The sequence below is a fragment of the Leucoraja erinacea genome, chromosome 40 (assembly GCF_028641065.1).
Source record: "Leucoraja erinacea ecotype New England chromosome 40, Leri_hhj_1, whole genome shotgun sequence".
NCBI lineage: Eukaryota > Metazoa > Chordata > Chondrichthyes > Rajiformes > Rajidae > Leucoraja > Leucoraja erinaceus.
In genome coordinates, this window is record NC_073416.1 from 4,336,963 (window position 1) to 4,359,652 (window position 22,690).

General features: G+C 51.1%; 1 protein-coding gene across 1 annotated transcript in view; it reads right to left on the minus strand.

Annotated features, from left to right (window-relative positions):
- LOC129714628 (transmembrane protein 198-like) overlaps positions 1–22,482 on the minus strand; it is a 40,898-nt gene extending 18,416 nt beyond the window's left edge. Inside the window, 1 exon segment of the mRNA XM_055664324.1 lies at positions 22,241–22,482. The gene's annotated coding sequence lies outside the window, so the exon portion shown is untranslated.
- Between the last annotated feature and the right edge of the window lie 208 nt (positions 22,483–22,690).

Sequence of the window (22,690 nt, forward strand, 5' to 3'; positions counted from 1 at the left end):
TAGGTGACATTTAGGGTCAGGACCTTTCTTTCTTCAGACTGAAAATCTGGGTTGGTGGGTTGGTGGGGGGGGGGGGGGGGGGGGGGGGGGGGGGGGGGGGGGGGTGGGGGGGGGGGGTGGATGGGGAGCTGGAGGTGACAAAAAAGACCAGGACAATGAAAGTGGGCACAAATGGTTGGCCCACTGTCAGCTCGGGGAAGGTGTGATCTCAAGATTATGAAGAAAGACTGGATAGACTTGGTTTATACTCTCTAGAATTTAGAAGATTGAGAGGGGATCTTATAGAAACTTACAAAATTCTTAAGGGGTTGGACAGGCTAGATGCAGGAAGATTGTTCCCGATGTTAGGGAAGTCCAGGACAAGGGGTCACAGCTTAAGGATAAAGGGGAAATCCTTTAAAACCGAGATGAGAAGATCTTTTTTCACGCAGAGAGTGGTGAATCTCTGGAACTCTCTGCCACAGAGGGTAGTTGAGGACACTTAATTGGCTATATTTAAGAGGGAGTTAGATGTGGCCCTTGTGGCTAAGGGGATCAGGGGGTATGGAGAAAAGGCAGGTACGGGATACTGAGTTGGATGATCAGCCATGATCATATTGAATGGCGGTGCAGGCTCGAAGGGCCGAATGGCCTACTCCTGCACCTAATTTCTATGTTTCTATGTTTCTAAGAGAGAAACAATATGGGAAATTGTGGAGGTGGTAACTGACTAGGGAGGGGGGGGGGGGGGGGGGGGGGGGGGAGGGGGGAGGGGGGAGGGTCGAAGTCGATGTTAGCTCAAATTAGACAAATCAACGTTCATACCACTGGGTTGCAAGCCACCATGAGGTGCTGTTCTTGTGTGTGTCCCAAAGCACCCATACCAACCAACATGCCCCGTCTACACTAGTCCCACCTGCCCGCGTTTGGCCCACATCCCTCCAAACATGTCCACTTGCCTTTTAAAGGCTCTTATAGTACCTGCCTCGACTACCTCCCCTGACAGCTCGTTCCTTACACCCACCACCCTCTGGGTGACAAGGTTGCCCTTCTGGTTCCTATTAAATAGGACACATGCAGAAAACTCTTTTACACAATAAACTTGTTCAAACTGGTTTAACAGGAACTTACAGAAGAGAGAAGGCACAAGGAACTGCAGTCTGTCTGTCTGAAGAAGGGTTTCGGCCCGAAACGTTACCTATTTCCTTCGCTCCATAGATGCTGCTGCACCCGCTGAGTTTCTCCAGCATTTCTGTGTAGCAAGGAACTGCAGATGCTGGCTTATATCAAAGATAGACACAAAGTGCTGGAGTAACTCAGCGGGCCAGGAAACATCTCTGGAGGGGGAGGGAAAGGAATAGGTGACGTTTCGGGTCAGGCAAGTGGCCTTCTTCAGATCTGCATTACAAAGAGAATTTACTTTCAAAAACTTACAAAAGCAAACTTGGACCTTTACTTAAAACTGGAGCCGGCTCAGGGCGGTCACGGTGGCGCAGCGGTAGAGTTGCTGCCTCACAGCGCCAGAGACCTACGTTCCATCCTGACTGTATGGAGTTTGTACGTTCTCCACCGTGACCTTGTGGGCTTTCCCCGGGTGCTCCGGTTTCCTTCCACATCCCAAAGATGGTGAATTGACTTTGGTGGAATTGTATATTGTCACAGAGTGGTGCAGTGTGGAAAACGGGCCCTTCAGCCCAACTCGCCCACCCCAGCCAACACGACCCATCTACACTAGTCCCACCTGCCCGCGTTTGGCCCACATCCCTGTCTAATTGCTCCTTAAATAGTCCCAGCCTCAACTACCCCCTCTGGCAGCTCGTTCCATACACTCACCAGTCAGAACCAGGAGCAGGTGGATCTTATTGAAACATACAAGATTGTTGAGGGTTTGGACATGCTAGAGGCAGGAAACATGTTCCCAATGTTGGAACCAGGGGCCACACACACACAGTTTAAGAATAAGGAGTAAGCAATTTAGAACGGAGACGAGGAAACACTTTTTCTCACAGAGAGTGGTGAGTCTGTGGAACTCAGAGGGCGGTGGAGGCCAGTTCTCTGGATGCTTTCAAGAGAGAGCTAGATAGGGCTTTCCAACCATTCAGCTATCTCTCCTTGGATCCCATACGATCTAACCTTCCAGAGCAGCCTACCATGCAGAGCCTTGTCGAATGCTTTGCTGAAATAACTGTCCCTAGTGTGTAGGATAGTACAGGTGGGAGAATTTACCATTTTTTTTTAAAGAAATTTTAATTATTACAAATGACACAACTATTAGAATTCTTGAAACATTTAAATTAGGTGGTCCAGTGCCTAAAAGGTGTGAGATAAGGAGAGAGGACTTGTGAATTGTGAAGCTGGAGGAAGGAAAAGGGAGGTGGAAGGTGATGGATGGTCGGTGGGGATTATGTGGGCCGAATGGCCTGTTTGCGCGTTGTATCTCTGCAGTCTAAAATGTGTAGGATAGTGATAGTGTGTACGGGGTGATCGCTGGTCGGCACGGGTTCGATGGGCTGAAGGGCCAGTTACTGTGATGTGTGTCTCTCCACTGGAGAGCCCCACTCTGTAGATGCTACCTCTTTGGAGACTCTCAGACTATCCTTGATCGGACCTAGGTGGCTTTAGAAACATAGAAACATAGAAATTAGGTGCAGGAGTAGGCCATTCGGCCCTTCGAGCCTGCACCGCCATTCAATACGATCATGGCTGATCATCCAACTCAGTATCCCGTACCTGCCTTCTCTCCATACCCCCTGATCCCCTTAGCCACAAGGGCCACATCTAACTCCCTCTTAAATATAGCCAATGAACTGTGTGGCCTCAACTACCCTCTGTGGCAGAGAGTTCCAGAGATTCACCACTCTCTGCGTGAAAAAAGTTCTTCTCATCTCGGTTTTAAAGGATTTCCCCCTTATCCTTAAGCTGTGACCCCTTGTCCTGGACTTCCCTAACATCGGGAATAATCTTCCTGCATCTAGCCTGTCCAACCCCTTAAGAATGTTGTAAGTTTCTATAAGATCCCCTCTCAATCTCCTAAATTCTAGAGAGTATAAACCAAGTCGATCCAGTCTTTCTTCATAAGACAGTCCTGACATCCCAGGAATCAGTCTGGTGAACCGTCTCTGCACTCCCTCTATGGCAATAATGTCCATCCTCAGATCCTCCCCTTTACCTTGCACCGAACGTTATTCCCTGATCATGTACGCGCAATGCGGGCCGAATGGTCGCCAACTCTCGCGCGACCATTCAGAGTCGACACTCACCGCACCCCCTCAAGTCCCACTGCTCTGCGGAGCTGGGGGGGGGGGAAGCCTCGTTGGGTTCCCCTCCTCCTACCCCCAACATTGGCTGGACATCCCAACCACGACTGGACATTAGATTCAAGATTCAAGTGAGATTATTGTCATGTGTCCCAGATAGGACAATGAAATTCTTGCTTTGCTTCAGCACAACAGAGTATAGTAGGCATCAATGCAGGGTAGACAAACGTGCTGGAGAAACTCAGCGGGTGCAGCAGCATCTATGGAGCGAAGGAAATAGGCGACGTTTCGGGCCGAAACCCTTCTTCAGACTGATGTAGGGTGGGGGGAGGTGGGGGGGGGGGGGGGGAGAAGAAAGGAAAATGGAAAAGGAGGAGCACAAGGGCTGAGAGAGAGCTGAGAAGAGGAGGAGACAGCAAGGGCTACTGGAAATTAGAGAATTTAATGTTTCTGCCGCTAGGGTGCAGACTGCCCAAGCGGAATATGAGGTGCTGCTTCTCCAGGCATAAATACAGAACAGATCAGTGTGTCCATATACCATTGAATATATATATATACACACACACACACACACACACATAAATAAGCAGATAAAGTGCAATAGGCTATTAAAAAGTTGAGATTTTTGTTTGAGTTGAGTTTAATAGCCTGATGGCTGTGGGGAAGCAGCTATTCCTGAACCTGGATGTTGCAGATTTCAGGCTCCTGTACCTTCTACATGAAGGTAGCAGGGAGATGAGTGTGTGGCCAGGATGGTGTGTGGGTCCTTGATGATGCTGCCAGCCTTTTTGAGGCAGCGACTGCGATAAATCCCCTCGATAGTAGGGGAGGTCAGAGCCGATGATGGACTGGGCAGTGCTCACAACTTTTTGTAGTCTTTTCCGCTCCCGGGCGCTCAGGTTGCCGAACCAAGCCACGATGCAACCGGTGGCTTGGTTTGACAACTTTGCAAAACTAGCAAAGCAAGCAGCACTACGAGAGGCCTTTGTTGAGGGGACTGTATTCCATTCATCAGTGCTGGCTCCAAACTACAACAGCTCAGTTCAATACCCATTTCTAAAGACCCTTGCCTCATTTATAGTCTTTGAAAGATGCTCCTGAATGAAGCAGTGTTTACTGAAACATTTTGTTGAGCTGTCCACATTCTGCCCAAAGTCAGGTTGCATTTGAAGTTTGCCCATCGATATTGATGAGTAAATGAATAGTCCAAAGTATTTGGACTACGGTCACCATTTGGAGAGCAGGTGCCAAGACCAGATTGTGTGCAATCTAGCTAGGTGGTAGTAATATACATGCTCAGGTAACAGCCTGGCTTTGAGGAGATACAAGGAACTGCAGATGCTGGTTTATGCTACACACAAAAAAAGACACAAAGTGCTGGAGTAACTCAGCGGGCCAGGCAGCATCTGTGGAGAACATGGATAGGTGACGTTTCACAGAGTGCTGGAGTAACTCAGCGGGCCAGGCAGCATCTATGGAGCTAAGGAAATAGGCAACGTTTCGGGCTGAAACCCGTAAGGGTTTCGGCCCGAAACGTTGCCTATTTCCAGAAGGATTTCGGCCCGAAACGTTGCCTATTTCCTTAGCTCCATAGATGCTGCTGCACCATAACTGAGTGGGTCAGGCAGCATCTGTGGAGAACATGGATAGGTGACGTTTCACAGAGTGCTGGAGTAACTCAGCGGGTCAGGCAGCATCTGTGGAGAACATGGATAGGTGACGTTTCACAGAGTGCTGGAGTAACTCAGCGGGTCAGGCAGCATCTGTGGAGAACATGGATAGGTGACATTTCACAGAGTGCTGGAGTAACTCAGCGGGTCAGGCAGCATCTGTGGAGAACGTGGATAGGTGACGTTTCGGGCTGGGACTTCTTCAGACTGATTGTGCTGGAGCGTGGGTGAGCAGAGCTGGAAGGGAGAAGGGGGCAAGACAAATCCTGGTGAGCGATAGGTGGATACAGGCCAGGGGGAGGGGCTTGATAGGCTGATGATTGGACAAAGGCCAGTTGAGAGTTGTTGTTTAGTTGAGTTTAGATACAGCACGGAAACAGGCCCTTCGACCCACCGAGTCCATGCCGACCAGCGATCCCCGCACACTAACACCACCCTCCACACACTGGTGACAATTTTACACATACACCAAGCCAATTAAGCTACAAACCTGTACGTCTTTGGAGTGTGGGAGGAAACCGGAGCTCCCGGGGAAAACCCACGCGAGTCAACAAACAATAGACAATAGGTGCAGGAGTAGGCCATTCGGCCCTTCGAGCCAGCACCGCCATTCAATATGATCATGGCTGATCATCCCCAATCAGTTCCCCGTTCCTGCCTTCTACCCATATCCCCTGACTCCGCTATCTTTAAGAGCCCTATCTAGCTCCCTCTTGAAAGCATCCAGAGAACTGGCCTCCACCGCCCTCTGAGGCAGAGAATTCCACAGGCTCACCACTCTCTGTGAGAAAAAGTGTTTCCTCGTCTCCGTTCTAAATGCCTTACCCTTTATTCTTAAACTGTGTGTGGCCCCTGGTTCTGGACTCCCCCAACATCGGGAACATGTTTCCTGCCTCTAGCGTGTCCAAGCCCTTAACAATCTTATATGTTTCAATGAGATGCCTTCTCATCCTTCTAAACTCCAGAGTGTACAAGCCCAGCAACTCCATTCTCTCAGCATATGACAGTCCCGCCATCCCGGGAATTAACCTTGTGAACCTACGCTGGGCTCCCTCAATAGCAAGAATGTCCTTCCTCAAATTAGGGTCACGGGGAGGACGTACAAACTCCGTACAGGCAGCAGCCGTGGTCGGGATGGAACGCGGGTCTCTGGCGCTGTGAGGCAGCAGCTCTACCCGCTGCACCACCGTGTCTCCAGCCCTGTCAACCGACCGGTTTGGTCTCCTGTTACCGGGAGCTGAGCTCACTCTGGGCAGCAACAAAGAAGGAGATAAAAAATAAAAAAACTCGCAACACTTTTGTCTCTGCATTGGAGGGTCATTAGCTCCACTCTCTGCTGACCTGAAAGCGTTCTCATTTGCATCCGCACAAGGAGACTCTGTTGGAGGGACAATAGGCGCTGTGAATCAGGGAACAACAGCCAAGTCCAAGTGGGTCACTCACGCTGCTCCAAAGACTCGGTCTCTCCAGACTCCCACTCGCTTGTCCCCAACTAATACTCATCCACCCTTTCCTTCCCGACGTTCCTCTCCCTCGCGCAAGGCATCGATTCCGTGCTGGGCTGCCGGCTGGCGCGGGAACCGCTCCTCTCCCGCTGAGCACGGTCAACTTGGACCAGGAGAAAGGCCTTTGACAAAACATCGCACGCGTCCAAGATGGACGTGCTCTCCAAAAATGGTTGACAATAGACAATATTCAATAGGTGCAGGAGGAGGCCATTCGGCCCATCGAGCCAGCACCGCCATTCAATGTGATCATGGCTGATCATCCCCAATCAGTACCCCGTTCCTGCCTTCTCCCCATATCCCCTGACTCCGCTATCTTTACGAGCCCTATTCTCTGCCTCAGACACGCTAGAGGCAGGAAACATGTTCCCGATGTTGGAGGAGTCCAGAACCAGGGGCCACACAGTTTAAGAATAAGGGGTAAGCCATTTAGAAAGGAGACGAGGAAACATTTTTTCTCGCAGAGAGTTGTGAGTCTGTGGAATTCTCTGCCTCACAGGGCGGTGGAGGCCGGTTCTCTGGATGCTTTCAAGAGAGAGCTAGATAGGGCTCTTAAAGATAGCGGAGTCAGGGGATACGGGGAGAAGGCAGGAACGGGGTACTGATTGGGGATGATCAGCCATGATCACATTGAATGGCGGTGCTGGCTCGAAGGGCCGAATGGCCTCTACTCCTGCACCTATTGTCTATTGTCTATTGGCACTGTATCCCGTTAAACCTGTCCCAGCCATGTACCTGCCCAAATGTCTCTTAAACGGGGAGTCTGATAGTCCCTGCCTCAACTACCTCTTCCGACAGCTCGTTCCACACACCCACCACCCTCTGAGTTAAAATGCTGCCCCTTCAGTAACTCTTTCCCCCCTCACCTTAAACTCATGCCCACTGGTTCTTGATTCCCCTGCTCTAGGTAAAACCCAAATAGCCTTGCTAAAGGATCTTTGGTTTCAGCAGCAGGTACTGTTATCTGGAGAGAGCAGCTACATCCTGTTTATCTTGCTGCTTGCTTCCATCCCTGCCCCCCCGAGCGACTCCTCCCGGAGACGGGGCTTCTTCAGCTGAGATTCAGCGCTTGTAAAAATCACAGAAAGCAAAGATACTTTGAGCAACAGGGTCGCCAACACTGAAACTAGGAAGTGTCCAACTTAAGGGGAACTAAACGCTGTCTCTGTCGATGTTTAGTTTCGAGATACAGCGCGGAAACAGGCCCTTCGGCCCACCGAGTCCGCGCCGACCAGCGATCCCCACACACTAACACTATCACACACACACACACACGCACACACACACGCACACGCACGCACACACACACACACACACACTAACACTATCACACACACACACACACACACACACATACACATACACACACACTAGGGACAATTTACAATGTTCACCAAATCCAATTCACCTACAAACCTGCATGTCTTTGGAGTGGGGGAGGACACCCACGCGGTCACAGGGAGAACGTGCAAACTCTGCGCAGTCAGCAGGAGACTCGCAGTCAGGATCAAACTTCTGCCTCACAGCACCAGAAACCCGGGTTCGTTTCCCGACTACGGGCGCTGTCTGTACGGAGTTTGCACGTTCTCCCCGTGACCTGCGTGGGTTTTCTCCGGGTGCTCCGGTTTCCTCCCACACTCCCAAAGACGTACAGGTTTGGAGGTTAATTGGGCCTCTGTACTTTGTGTAGTGGAGTGGATGTGAAAGTGGGATAATATAGAACTAGTGTGAACAGGTGATCGATGGTCAGCATGGACAAGGTGGGCCGAAGGGCCTGTTGCCATGCTGTATCTCTGAACTAAAACCTTTCTACACAGATGGCAGAGAGAGAGGGGAGGGGAGAGGGGAGGGGAGGAGAGGGGAGGGGGGAGAGGGGGGGGAGGGGGAGAGGGGAGAGGGACAGAGAGAGAGACAGAGAGAGAGACAGAGAGAGACAGAGAGAGACAGAGAGAGACAGAGAGAGACAGAGAGAGGGACAGAGAGAGGGAGAGAGAGGGACAGAGAGAGGGAGAGAGAGGGACAGAGAGGGACAGAGAGAGAGAGACAGAGAGAGAGAGAGAGAGAGAGAGAGAGAGAGAGAGACAGAGACAGAGAGAGAGAGAGAGAGAGAGAGAGAGACACAGAGAGAGACACAGAGAGAGAGAGAGAGAGAGAGAGAGAGAGACAGAGAGAGAGAGAGACAGAGAGAGAGAGAGAGAGAGAGAGAGAGAGAGAGAGAGAGACAGAGAGAGAGAGAGAGAGAGAGAGAGAGAGAGACAGAGAGAGGGACAGAGAGAGGAGGGACAGAGAGAGACAGAGAGAGGGACAGAGAGAGAGAGAGAGAGAGAGAGGGACAGAGAGAGGGACAGAGAGAGGGACAGAGAGAGACAGAGAGAGAGAGAGAGAGAGAGAGAGAGAGAGAGAGAGAGAGAGAGAGAGAGAGAGAGAGAGAGAGAGAGAGAGAGAGAGAGAGAGAGAGAGAGAGAGAGAGAGAGAGAGAGAGAGACAGAGAGAGAGAGAGAGAGAGAGAGAGAGAGACAGAGAGAGAGAGAGAGAGAGAGAGAGAGAGAGAGAGAGAGAGAGAGAGAGAGAGAGAGAGAGAGAGAGAGAGACAGAGAGAGAGATAGAGAGACAGAGAGAGACAGAGAGAGACAGAGAGAGAGACAGAGACTGGAGACAGAGACTGGAGACAAACTTTCAGAATGACAGGCCGCTGCTATCAAATTAAACCGAGGACTTAAAAGGACTCCTGGAAGTTAAAACTAATTTGTGGAGTGTGGCAGGAAAGAGCCCCTGTATTAGCAGCAGGAGATCAGTGGTGTAAGTGATTGGTGGTTTGTGCAGATACAGGCCCAGATTTCTGTAGCCAGAACTACCAGTCACACTCTGCCTGATAAAGGGGCTGATATTTACTTTGAAAGTCGCTGCACTGAACTAGCGCCTGCATCCTCCTCAGAAAAACCAGTTCAGCGTTCAAGAGGCAGACATTTATTGTGGAGCATGTGGCATGGAAACAGCGGGGGGCAATGAGAGCCATTTGGCATAGGCCTCAAGCCTGTCTGCTTCAAAGGGATCTTGGTTTGGGGGCCTCTAGTTCATCTATAGGCCTCAGTTCATCTATGAGAGGGCCTGGTTCTGTGTTCCATGTTCCATTCAGCCCTTAAACCCCTGTCCCACGGTACGAGTTCATTCCAAGAGCTTTCCCGAGTTTAAAAAAAATCAAACTCGTGGTAAGCACGGAGAATGGACGTAGCGGGTACGTCGGAGCTCGGGGACGTCTCTTAGCGGCTCGTAACGCTAACGGCAGGTACTCGGGAAGACTCGCTAATGGCAGGTAAGCACGGGAAGACTGGTGAAGATTTTTCAACATGTTGAAAAATGTCCACGAGAGCCCCGAGTACCGACGAGCGGCCATTACCGTAAATCTCCGAGTTCGAATCAGGGGCAAACTCGGGGAGAACTCTTGGAATGAACTCGTAGCGTGGGACAGGGCCTTTATTCTACGATGCTTCATTAGTAAAACCCGCTTCAATACGCAATGAGGTCCACAGATGCTGCCTGACCCGCTGAGTTACTCCAGCACTTTGCGTCTTCCCCTCCCCCCCCCCCCCACGAAAAGCAACACCTGCAGTTCCTTGCATCTGCACAACCACCAATGGCCGGCACTTTGACTGACAGGGAATACAGTCATAAGTGATAGGAGTAGAATGAGGCCATTCGGCCCATCGAGTCTACTCTGCCGTTCAATCGTGGCTGATCTATCTCTCCCTCGTATCCCCATTCTCCCGCCTCCTCCCCATAACCCCTGACACCCGCACTAATCTATCTCTGCCTTAAACGTATCCACTGACTTGGCCTCCACAGCCGTCTGTGGCAAGGAATCCCGAATCGGGGCCAAAATTCCATTGAGAAACACAGCATACAATAAATGGAGCCACAGTGCAGGCAGCAGATGGCCAGGGAGACTACAATCCCACAACAGATGCCCGGCAAATTTGACACTTAGCATTTGGTGGGAACTCAGTACAAATTGACTGTGGAGATAACACATACAGCAGGCCCAATGTCGTAACCCGATCTTCAGGTGAACAAGCCTTAGGCAACACATGGAGGCTGAGTACATTATAGCTCATCGTCATGCCTACCGAGGTAGGGCGAAAAGCCTTTTGTTGCGTGCTATCCAACCAGCCGAAAGACAATACACGATTACAATCGTGCCGTCCACTGTGTGCTCGCTGGAGTTTAGAAGGATGAGTGGGGGGCACCTCATTGAAACGTACAGAATAGTGAAAGGCCTGGATAGAGTGGATGTGGAGAGTTTAAGAAGGAACTGCAGATGCTGGAATATCGAAGGTAGACAAAAGTTCAACCCCTCAATCGCAAAGCACGGTGCAATCGCAAAGCATGGTGGCGTAGGGGTAGAGTAGCTGCCTCACAGCGCCAGAGACACCTCCTGTCTGTACATTCTCCCCGTGACCGTGTGGGTTTTCTCTGGGTGCTCCGGTTTCCTCCCACACTCCAAAGGTATACAGGTCTGTAAGTTGATTGGCTTTGGTAAAGATTGTAAATTGTCCCTAGTGTGTGTTTGCAAGACATAGACATAGACATAGCAAATAGGTGCAGGAGTAGAGGCCATTCGGCCCTTCGAGCCTGCACCGCCATTCAATATGATCATGGCTGATCATCCAACTCAGTATCCCATCCCTGCCTTCTCTCCATACCCCCCGACCCCTTTAGCCACAAGGGCCACATCTAACTCCCTCGTAAATATAGCCAATGAACTGTGGCCTCAACTACCTTCTGTGGCAGATAATTCAACAGATTCACCACTCTCTGTGTAAAAAATGATTTTCTCATCTCGGTCCTAAAAAGACTTCCCCCTTATCCTTAAACTGTGTGACCCCTTGTTCTGGACTTCCCCAACATCGGGAATAATCTTCCTGCATCTAGCCTGTCCAACCCCTTAAGAATTTTGTACGTTTCTATAAGATCTTCTAAAATCTAGTGAGTACAAGCCGAGTCTATCCAGTCTTTCTTCATATGAAATTCCTGACATCCCAGGAATCAGTCTGGTGAACCTTCTCTGTACTCCCTCTATGGCAAGAAGGGTTTCGGCTCGAAACGTTGCCTATTTCCTTTGCTCCATAGATGCTGCCTCACCCGTCTAGCCTGTCCAACCCCTTAAGAATTTTGTACGTTTCTATAAGATCCCCCCCCCTCAATCCTTAAACTGGGACCCCTAGTTCTGGAACAAGCCCTTAGGCAGTGCAAGCGTGTGGGGTGATTGCTGGTCGGCACGGACTCGGTGGGCCGAAGGGCCTGTTTCCGCGCTGTGTCTCTAAAACTAAACACAAGGGGAACACCGACATCCGTGAAGAATGAGATGTGTGTGTGTGGCCTAGAGAGATGCAGGTCGGGCAACGCTGACATTCACTGATGAGGAGTGTGGATCGGGCAGGGGAGGAGGGAACGCAAGCCGTGATGGGGTGGGGAACTAATAAACAGTGGCAGGCGGACAAAGGAAGATGAGAATAGGGGACAATTAGAGAGAGAGATGTTGAAGGAGATTTGAATGGTTATATTGGAGTGGGGGGGAGATTGCTCACAGGCAGACAGGGAGGAAGGGGGAGGGGATGCTGGCTTCAATGTCCCAGCATTGCAAAGGTTAGACAGTGTTAGTTAGGCCCAGGGCATTCCTACAGACCAGAAACTTGCTCCGTCCGATAGATGATACAACGTTACCCACACTTTATAACATTAGCCACTCTTTACACAGACAAAAGGCTCGAAACAGTCACGTTACTTCGAAGGCCCGAAACGTCACCCATCCCTTCTCTGCAGAGACGCTGCCCGTCCCGCTGAGTTACTCCGGCATTTTGTGTCTACCTTCGGTGTAAACCAGCATCTGCAGTTCCTGCCTACGCATTCAGTCTCACTGCTTCACTCCAGTGACACAAAGCGCTGGAGTAACTCAACGGGTCAGGCAGCATCTCTGGAGAAAAGGAATAGATTAGTTTAGCTTAGAGATACAGCGCGGAAACAGGCCCTTCGGCCCACCAAGTCTGTGCCGACCAGCGATCCCCGCACATTGACACTATCCTACACACACTAGGGACAATTTACAATTATACCAAGCCAATTAACCTACATAGAAACATAGACAATAGGTGCAGGAGTAGAGACCATTCGGCCCTTCGAGCCTGCACCGCCATTCAATATGATCATGGCTGATCATCCAACTCAGTATCCCATCCCTGCCCTCTCTCCATATCCCCTGATCCCTTTAGCCACAAGGGCCACATCTAACTCCCTCTTAAATATAGCCAATGAACTGTGGCCTCAACTACCATATAACCATATAACCATATAACAATTACAGCACGGAAACAGGCCATCTCGACCCTTCTAGTCCATGCCGAACACATAATCTCCCCTAGTCCCATATACCTGCGCTCAGACCATAACCCTCCATTCCCTTCCCATCCATATAACTATCCAATTTATTTTTAAATGATAAAAATGAACCTGCCTCCACCACCTTCACTGGAAGCTCATTCCACACAGCTACCACTCTCTGAGTAAACTACCTTCTGTGGCAGAGAATTCCACAGATTCACCACTCTCTGTGTGAAAAATGTTTTTCTCATCTCGGTCCCACAAACCTGCACGTCTTTGGAGTGTGGGAGGAAACCGGAGCACCCAGAGAAAACCCACGCAGGTCACGGGGCGAAAGTACAAACTCCTGTACAGACAGCGCCCGTGGTCAGGATGGAACCCGGGTCTCTGGCGCTGTGAGGCAGCAACTCTACCGCTGCGCCACCGTGCCGAATAGGTGACGTTTCGGGCCGAACCCTTCTTCAATACTTCACTCTTGTTCCTCCACCACCTCTGTCGAAGGGGCCCGTTTCCAAGCTGCATCTCCAAACTCAACGAGACTAAACTAGGCAACAGAAATAGTACAGAAATAGTCGACCCAGCCAGCATGCAAGAGCCGCCATGTTTTGGCCGCCATTTTGAAAGACCATTTTGTTCGGCCTACGTTCCCAAATAATCTTGTAGCAATCCCTCGGGATTTTACCTCGCATCCCGGCAGGAAGAGTGTGAAACAGGAAGTCGGGACGGAGGGGGGGAGGGGGGGGGAAAGAATGAGTGAACACAATTATCTGATAGGGCCATTTTTTTGTAAATTTATGTCAGAGGCTCGGATTTTCATCGCAGTTTTTTTTAAATTATTGCACATCGCACACACACACGACAAAAAGATTTAAAAAAATTAAAAAGTCTGTGATGTCGGCCATGGAAGTAAAGAGGTTATGAACCAATTTGACTATTTTTAACTTTAAACCTCTCTCGGCAGGTTGCTGGAAGGGTTGAATCGAGAGTGTCCACAATAGCAAACAGAACAGAACAGTTTCACCTGAAATCAATTAAAAAACAGTCCGCTTTCCCTTTCCGCACCCCTCTCTCCCTCAAACCCCCCCCCCCCTCCCCCTCCCCCTCCCCCTCCCTCTCCCCTGCGCATTTGTTTTAATTCTGCCTTCACCATCAAATTGGGACAAGGTTGAAGAGGGAAACAAATAGCACATCACACAAGTTAGTCGCAGAGTCCCACGGCACGGAAACAGGCCCTTCGGCCCAACTTGCCCATGCCGACCCATCCATACTAGTCCCACCATTTGTTGAGCTTTAAGAGGGAACTGCGGATGCTGGAAGATGGAAGGTACACAAAAAGGCAGCGTGTCTGGAGAAAAAGGAATGGGTAATATTTCCCCCTCCACACCCCGAGATTCCCTCACCCCCTGACTCTCAGTCTGACGAAGTGTCTCGACCCGAAACGTCACCCATTCCTTCTCTCCAGAGATGCTGCCTGTCCCACGGAGTTACTCCAGCATTTTGTGTCTAACGTGGCAAATCTATCCGGCCCTGGTTTTACGCACAACCATGTCGTAAGCTCACAAGTGATAGGAGCAGAATGAGGCCATTTGGCCCATCGAGTCCACTCCGCCATTCAATCGTGGCTGATCCATCTCTCCCTCCAAACCCCAATTCTCCTGCCTTCTCCCCATAACCCCTGACACCCGCACTAATCAAGAATCTATCCATCTCTGCCTTAAAAATATCCACTGACTTGTGGCCTCCACAGCCGTCTGTGGCAAAGAATTCCACAGATTCACCACCCTCTGGCTAAAGAAATTCCTCCTCAGATTCAGATTCGGATTCAGGTTCAATTTTAACTCATCTCCTTCCTAAAGGAACGTCCTTTAATTCTGAGGCTGTGCCCTCTGGTCCTAGACTCTCCCACTAGTGGAAACATCCTCTCCGCATCCACGGTAGACAAAAGTGCTGGAGAAACTCAGCGGGTGCAGCAGCATCTATGGAGCGAAGGAAATAGGCAACGTTTCGGGACGAAACCCTGAAGGAAATAGGCAACGTTTCGGGCCGAAACCCGGAAGGGTTTCGTCCCGAAACGTTGCCTATTTCCTTCGCTCCATAGATGCTGCTGCACCCGCTGAGTTTCTCCAGCACTTTTGTGTACCTTTTGTTCAGCTTAGTTTCAACTGTGGACGGCTCGATTGTAATCATGTACAGTCTTCCCGCTGACTGGTTAGCACGCGACAAGAAAGCTTTTCACTGTACCTCGCTACACGTGACAATCAACTCAACTCAACTGAGACCCCTCTCTGTCTTAGGACTTTAGTTTAGTTTCGAGATACAGCGCGGAAACAGGCCCTTCGGCCCGCGCCGACCAGCGATCGCCCGCACGCTAACACTATCCTACACACGTTAGGGACAACTACACATTTTATACCCAAGTCAATTACCCTACAAACCTGTACGCCCTTGGGAGTGCGGGAGGAAACAGGAGCACTCGGAGAAAACCCACGCAGGTCACGGGGAGAGAACGTGCAGACAGCACCTGCGGTCAGGATCCAACCCGGGTCTCTGGCGCTGTGAGGCGGCAACTCTACCGCTGCGCCGCCTTAGTTTAGTTGTGTTTATTTCCACGTGTAGTGACAAGCTTTCTTGTCGCGCGCTAACCAGTTGGCGGAAAGACTAACGTAGAAACATAGAAAATATGTGCAGGAGTAGAGGCCATTCGGCCCTTTGAGCCTGCACCATTCGCCATTCAATATGATCATGGCTGATACATCAAGTCAAGTCAAGTCTATTTGTCACATACACATACGGGATGTGCAGTGAAATGAAAGTGGCAATGATTACAATCGAGCCGTCCACAGTGTACAGATACAGGGTGGACGACAGAGGGAATAATGCTCGGTGCAAGGTAAAGTCCACTAGAGTCCGATTATTTTGCCCACAGAAACAAGAGGCAGTGGAAGGAGAGATGAGAGATAGAGATATATACGAGAGCAAGGAGGACCCGTTGGGTCCCGACCGCTCAACGCACGGTTGCGGGGGAGGGGGGCTGCAGCATCACACACACACACACACGTACACTAACCACCCCCCCACACACACACAACACCCCTCAGAACCCCTTGCAAGCGTCACAGATGAACGATGTGGAAGTCGCAACAGCTGCAACGAGAGGGAATGCCAGGGTGTAATCTGACCCGGAGCCAAAGGTGGGGGTGCGGGGGGGGGGGGGGGGGGGGGAGGGAGGGGGGGTGCTTCCAGCACAGACCTCACGGCCCCACGCCCTCAGGGGAAGAGTGCTTGTGTTATTTAAACCCTCGCGATCAGGTTACCCGTTTCATTCGATCAACCATTCTCCGCCATTCTCTGTCTCCAACATGAAATTCCTCTTGCGCCTCTTCCGAAGCGCCCTTGCGTATAAATAGTTAAAACATTTGCCCTTGGAGCGAGCAAGGTTAAAAGCAAAGTGCCACCCCACCCCAGAACAGAGGCACAGAGTGCCGGAGTAACTCAGCGGGTCAGGCAGCATCTGTGGAGAACATGGATAGGTGACGTTTCACAGAGTGCTGGAGTAACTCAGCGGGACAGGCAGCATCTATGGAGCTAAGGAAATAGGCAACGTTTCGGGCTGAAACCCGTAAGGGTTTCGGCCCCGTAAGGGATTTCGGCCCGAAACGTTGCCTATTTCCAGAAGGATTTCGGCCCGAAACGTTGCCTATTTCCTTAGCTCCATAGATGCTGCTGCACCATAACTGAGTGGGTCAGGCAGCATCTGTGGAGAACATGGATAGGTGACGTTTCACAGAGTGCTGGAGTAACTCAGCGGGTCAGGCAGCATCTGTGGAGAACATGGATAGGTGACGTTTCACAGAGTGCTGGAGTAACTCAGCGGGCCAGGCAGCATCTGTGGAGAACATGGATAGGTGACGTTTCACAGAGTGCTGGAGTAACTCAGCGGGTCAGGCAGCATCTGTGGAGATCATGGATAGGTGACGTTTCACAGAGTGCTGGAGTAACTCAGCGGGGCAGGCAGCATCTGTGGAGAACATGGATAGGTGACGTTTCACAAAGTGCTGGAGTAACTCAGCGGGTCAGGCAGCATCTGTGGAGAGAAGGGATGGGCGTGTCTCAGGTCAGGACCGTCCTTTAGACATAGAACCAGTTTGAATGGGTAATCGATGGTTAGCGTGGACTGGATGGGCCGAAGGGCCTGTTTCCATGCTGTATCTCTAAACAAAACTAAACTGAAACAACATAGGGCCCTACGGTGGCGTAGCGGTAGAGTTGCCGCCTCACAGCGCCACAGACCCGGGTTCCATCCTGACCACGGGTGCTGTCTGTACGGAGTTTGCACGTTCTCCCCGTGACCTGCGTGGGTTTTCTCTGGGTGCTCCGGTTTCCTCCCACACTCCAAAGACGTGCAGGTTTTGTAGGTGAATTGGCTTCGGTATAAATGTGAAATGTCCCTGGTGTGTGTTGGATCGTGTTAGTGTGCGGGGATCGCTGGTCGGCATGGGCTCGGTGGGCCGAATGGCCTGTTTCATCACCATAACTCTATACAAAACCAAACTGAAACAAGACTGCCCATCCATTTCCCTCCACACACATGCTGCCTGGCCCGCTGAGTTCCTCCAGCACTTTGTGTGTTGCTCAGGATTCCAACATCTGCAGTTCCTCGGCCCGAAGGCTGGCTTACTGTCTAAATGATGTCAAGTTGGGAAAAGGGGAAGTACAATGGGATCTGGGGGTCCTTGTACATCAGTCTATGAAAGTAAGCATGCAGGTACAGCAGGCAGTGAAGAAAGCAAATGGCATGTTGGCTTTTATAACAAGAGGAATCAAATATAGGAGCAAAGAGGTCCTTCTGCAGTTGTACAGAGCCCTAGTGAGACCACACTGGAGTATTGTGTGCAGTTCTGGTCCCCTAATTTGAGGAAGGACATTCTTGCTATTGAGGGAGCCCAGCGTAGGTTTACAAGGTTAATTCCCGGGATGGCGGGACTGTCATATGCTGAGAGAATGGAGCAGCTGGGCTTGTACACTATGGAGTTTAGAAGGATGAGAGGGTATCTCATCGAGTCATATAAGATTGCTAAGGGCTTGGACACGCTAGAGGCAGGAAACATGTTCCCGATGTTGGGGGAGTCCAGAACCAGGGGCCACACACAGTTTAAGAATAAGGAGTAAGCCATTTAGAACGGAGACGAGGAAACACTTTTTCTCACAGAGAGTGGTTTTTAGTCTGTGGAATTCTCTGCCTCAGAGGGCGGTGGTGGCAGGTTCTCTGGATGCTTTCAAGAGAGAGCTAGATAGGGCTCTTAAAAATAGCGGAGTCAGGGGATATGGGGAAAAGGCAGGAACAGGGTACTGATTGGGAATGATCAGCCGTGATCACATTGAATGGCGGTGCTGGCTCGAAGGGCCGAATGGCCTACTCCTGCACCCATTGTCTATTGTCTGGACCCGAAACATCACCTATCCATGTTCTCCACAGATGCTGCCTGACCCGCTGAGTTACTCCAGCACTCTGTGAAACGTCACCTATCCATGTTCTCCACAGATGCTGCCTGACCCGCTGAGTCACTCCAGCACTCTGTGAAACGTCACCTATCCATGTTCCCCACAGATGCTGCCTGACCCGCTGAGTTACTCCAGCACTCTGTGAAACGTCACCTATCCATGTTCCCCACAGATGCTGCCTGACCCGCTGAGTTACTCCAGCACTCTGTGAAACGCCACCTATCCATGTTCTCCACAGATGCTGCCTGACCCGCTGAGTTACTCCAGCACTCTGTGAAACGTCACCTATCCATGTTCTCCACAGATGCTGCCTGACCCGCTGAGTGACTCCAGCATTTTGAGCCCATCTTCTGCAGTTTTTTGCATCTCCAACACCTTGCAATGGATCGCGTTTCCCTACAAACTGATTAGTAGTTTCCGTGATCACAGCTAACTTTGATGGCTTTCCGATTACTTTTGATGGCTTTCCGATTCCGATTCCGAAACTATGCTAGCTTTCCGATTACTCCCAGACACAGTGTTTAAGAAGGAACTGCAGATGCTGGAAAATCGAAGGTAAGACAAAAATGCTGGAGAAACTCAGCGCGTGCAGCAGCATCTATGGAGCGAAGGAAATAGGCAACGTTTCGGGACGAAACCCTTCCGGGTTTCGGCCCGAAACGTTGCCTATTTCCTTCAGGGTTTCGGCCCGAAACGTTGCCTATTTCCTTCGCTCCATAGATGCTGCTGCACCCGCTGAGTTTCTCCAGCAATTTTGTCTACCTGCCCGACACTGCCCTAGCTTTCTTCTGATGCTGCCCCCTTTGTCTCAGGGAATAACACTTGACACGCTGAAAGCTTTTGGAAAGCAAAGCTGTAATAAATCCCAGCTAACGTCTCTTTTATTCCCCCATCTATATCGCCTTTCAGGACCCGCTTCAGACATGGAGGACAAGCATTGATAGAAACATAGAAACATAGAAATTAGGTGCAGGAGTAAGCCATTCGGCCCTTCGAGCCTGCACCGCCATTCAATATGATCATGGCTGATCATCCAACTCAGTATCCCGTACCTGCCTTCTCTCCATACCCCCTGATCCCCTTAGCCACAAGGGCCACATCTAACTCCCTCTTAAATATAGCCAACGAAGTGGCCTCAACTACCCTCTGTGGCAGAGAGTTCCAGAGATTCACCACTCTCTGCGTGAAAAAAGTTCTCCTCATCTCGGTTTTAAAGGATTTCCCCCTTATCCTTAAGCTGTGACCCCTTGTCCTGGACTTCCCCAACATCGGGAACAATCTTCCTGCATCTAGCCTGTCCAACCCCTTAAGAATTTTGTAAATTTCTATAAGATCCCCTCTCAATCTCCTAAATTCTAGAGAGTATAAACCAAGTCTATCCAGTCTTTCTTCATAAGACAGTCATGACATCCCAGGAATCAGTTTGGTGAACCGTCTCTGCACTCCCTCTATGGCAAATGTAGATGTAGATGTAAATGTAGATGTTGTCTCTCTGTATCTTGCCCTCTGCCCCCCTGGCCACAAACAGCGGCTGGTGTGAGCTCAGCTCCCCGAGAGTCAACATCAAACTAAACCTTCCCGTAACTTTGACGGAACAAATTGTTCGTAAAGGACCTTCTGCAAGTCGCAAATTCGCCCGCGTCCTTGGCTGGGAGGCTGTTCAAAGAACGGGCGCTTCTTTCACCTCGAATGCTGAACGGGTCCCAAACTACCTTGCCACCCCACTTCCCCGTGTCCTCCACAGATGCTGCCTGACCTGCTGAGACCAAGGAGCTCATAAAAGACCAAGGAGCTCATTGTAGACTTCAGGAAGTCCAGGGGCGGCACGCACACCCCCATCCACATCAACGGGACGGAGGTGGAACGTGTTTCTAGCTTCAGGTTCCTGGGAGTCAACATCTCGGATGACCTCTCTTGGACCCACAATACCTCAACACTGATCAAGAAGGCTCATCAACGTCTCTTCTTCCTGAGGAGACTGAAGAAGGTTCATCTGTCTCCTCAGATCCTGGTGAACTTCTACCGCTGCACCATCGAGAGCATCCTTACCAACTGCATCACAGTATGGTATGGCAACTGCTCTGTCTCCGACCGGAAGGCATTGCAGAGGGTGGTGAAAATTGCCCAACGCATCACCAGTTCCACGCTCCCCTCCATTGAGTCTGTCCAAAGCAAGCGCTGTCTGCGAAGGGCGCTCAGCATCGCCAAGGACTGCTCTCACCCCAACCATGGACTGTTTACCATCCTACCATCCGGGAGGCGCTACAGGTCTCTCCGTTGCCGGACCAGCAGGTCCAGGAACAGCTTCTCCCCGGCGGCTGTCACTCTACTCAACAACGTACCTCGGCGACTGCCAATCACCACCCCCCCCCCCGGAAAAAATAATTGCACTACTATGACTGTATGCACGTAAATAGATTTATTTATTGCTCATATTCTATGTCGCTCTTCTAGGGAGATGCTAACTGCATTTAGTTGTCTCTGTACTGTACACTGACAATGTTAATAACGTTTGAATCTCAATCTGAGTTACTCCAGCACTCTGTGAAACGTCACCTATCCATGTTCTCCACAGATGCTGCCTGACCCACTGAGTTACTCCAACACTCTGTGAAACGTCACCTATCCATGTTCTCCACAGATGCTGCCTGACCCGCTGAGTTACTCCAGCATTCTGTGTCTACCTTCGGTGTAAACCAGCATCTGCAGTTCCTTCATAAACTCCACGAATGAGAGTTCACCATAAGTGGAGTCTATAACACGAGTCCAGCTTAAAAACCAGCCCTGACCCTCTCATCAATCGACTTTTCGTTTTTAGTTCAACAGTTCGGTACCCAGACAACTGAACACGAGTCAGTCTGAGGAAGGGTCTCGACTTGTCCCTTCCCTCCAGAGATGCTGCCTGTCCCGCTGAGTTACTCCAGCTTTTTGTGTCGGTTTACAAGTCAGTCTTTACAGGAAACAAAGCGCTGTAACAAAGTCAAAGACCGTTCTTGCTCGGGTTGCCCCCCGAAAACAAGCAGCCCAGGGCCAACTCCCAGCGCTGGATCCCACAGCCGGATAGCCCGTTTATATCCCCTGCCCAAACACACACACACACACACACACACAGCGCTGGTACACACAGTGGGTGACATGGTCCTGCCAGTTGGTCGCTGTGTTTCCTTACTTGTGTCGCCACGCTTCATGTGAGGTCTTTCCCGGGAGCTTCCTCACTCCCTCTCTCTTCCTCCCTCTCTCTGTCCCTTTCTCTCTCCCTCGTTCTCTCTCCCCCTCACTCCTTCTCTCTCCCTCCTTCTCTCTCTTCCCCTCTCCCCCTCTCCCTCCCCCTCACTCTCTCTATCTCTCCCTCCATCCCTCTCTCCCTCTTCCTCTCTCTCTCCCTCCCTCTCCCTCTTCCTCCTTCTCTCACCCTCCCTCTCTCTCTCTCTCCCTCTTTCTCTTTCTCTTCTTTCTTTCTTTCTTTCTTTCTTTCTTTCTTTCTTTCTTTCTTTCTTTCTTTCTTTCTTTCTCTCCCCCTCTCCCTCCTCTCTCCCTCCTCTCCCTCTCTCCTTCTCTCCCTCTCTCCTTCTCTCCCTCTCTCCTCTCTCTCCCTCTCCTCCTTCTCTCCCTCTCTCCTTCTCTCCCTCTCTCCTTCTCTCCCTCTCTCTCTCTCTCCCTCCTTCTCTCTCCCTCCCTCCTTCTCTCTCATTCCCTCTCCCTCTCTCCTGCTCTCCCTCCCTCCCCTCTCTCGCCCAAGGCAGCCCCCCGCCCCGTGTAACGCAGCGAAAGGTGGGACCCCCATCTCCCTGCCCCTGCCCCTGCCGGGAATGAAGCAACAACTTCGGGCCAGCGGCCGGAGAGAGAGAGAGCAGCCTGTCTGTCATCGTCTGCAAAGGAGCGCAGAACAAAAGGCATTGCCCCCCCACCCCCCACACACACACCCACACACACACCCACACACAGTACTCACCCTCCGATCAGGCAACTCTCCCGTCTCCCCCGCAGTCCCAGTGTGTGCCGAACTACACCAGATCACCCTCCAACCCTTCCAGAGAAACGCTCACTTTAACTTGTGGATCGAGACAGGGCCAATGAATCAATCTGCTCACTCCACTCGTTGTTCCTGTCCCACCAAATCCCAGTGTCAGGCAGTCCCTCCCCTCCCTCTCTCACCCCCTCCCTCCCCCCCTCTCTCTCTGTCTCTCTCTCCCCCTCCCTCTCCCTGTCTCTCACTCCCCCTCCCTCTACTCTCTTCCTCTCTCTCTCCCTCCCCTCCCTCCCTCCCTCCCTCCTCCCTCCCCTCCCTACCCCCCTCTCCCTCCCCTCCTCTCTCTCTCCCCTCCCCTCCCTCTCCTCCCTCCCTCCCTCCCCCCCCTCTCTCTCCAATCTCAATGTCCCCACTCCCAGTCCCACTTTCGCC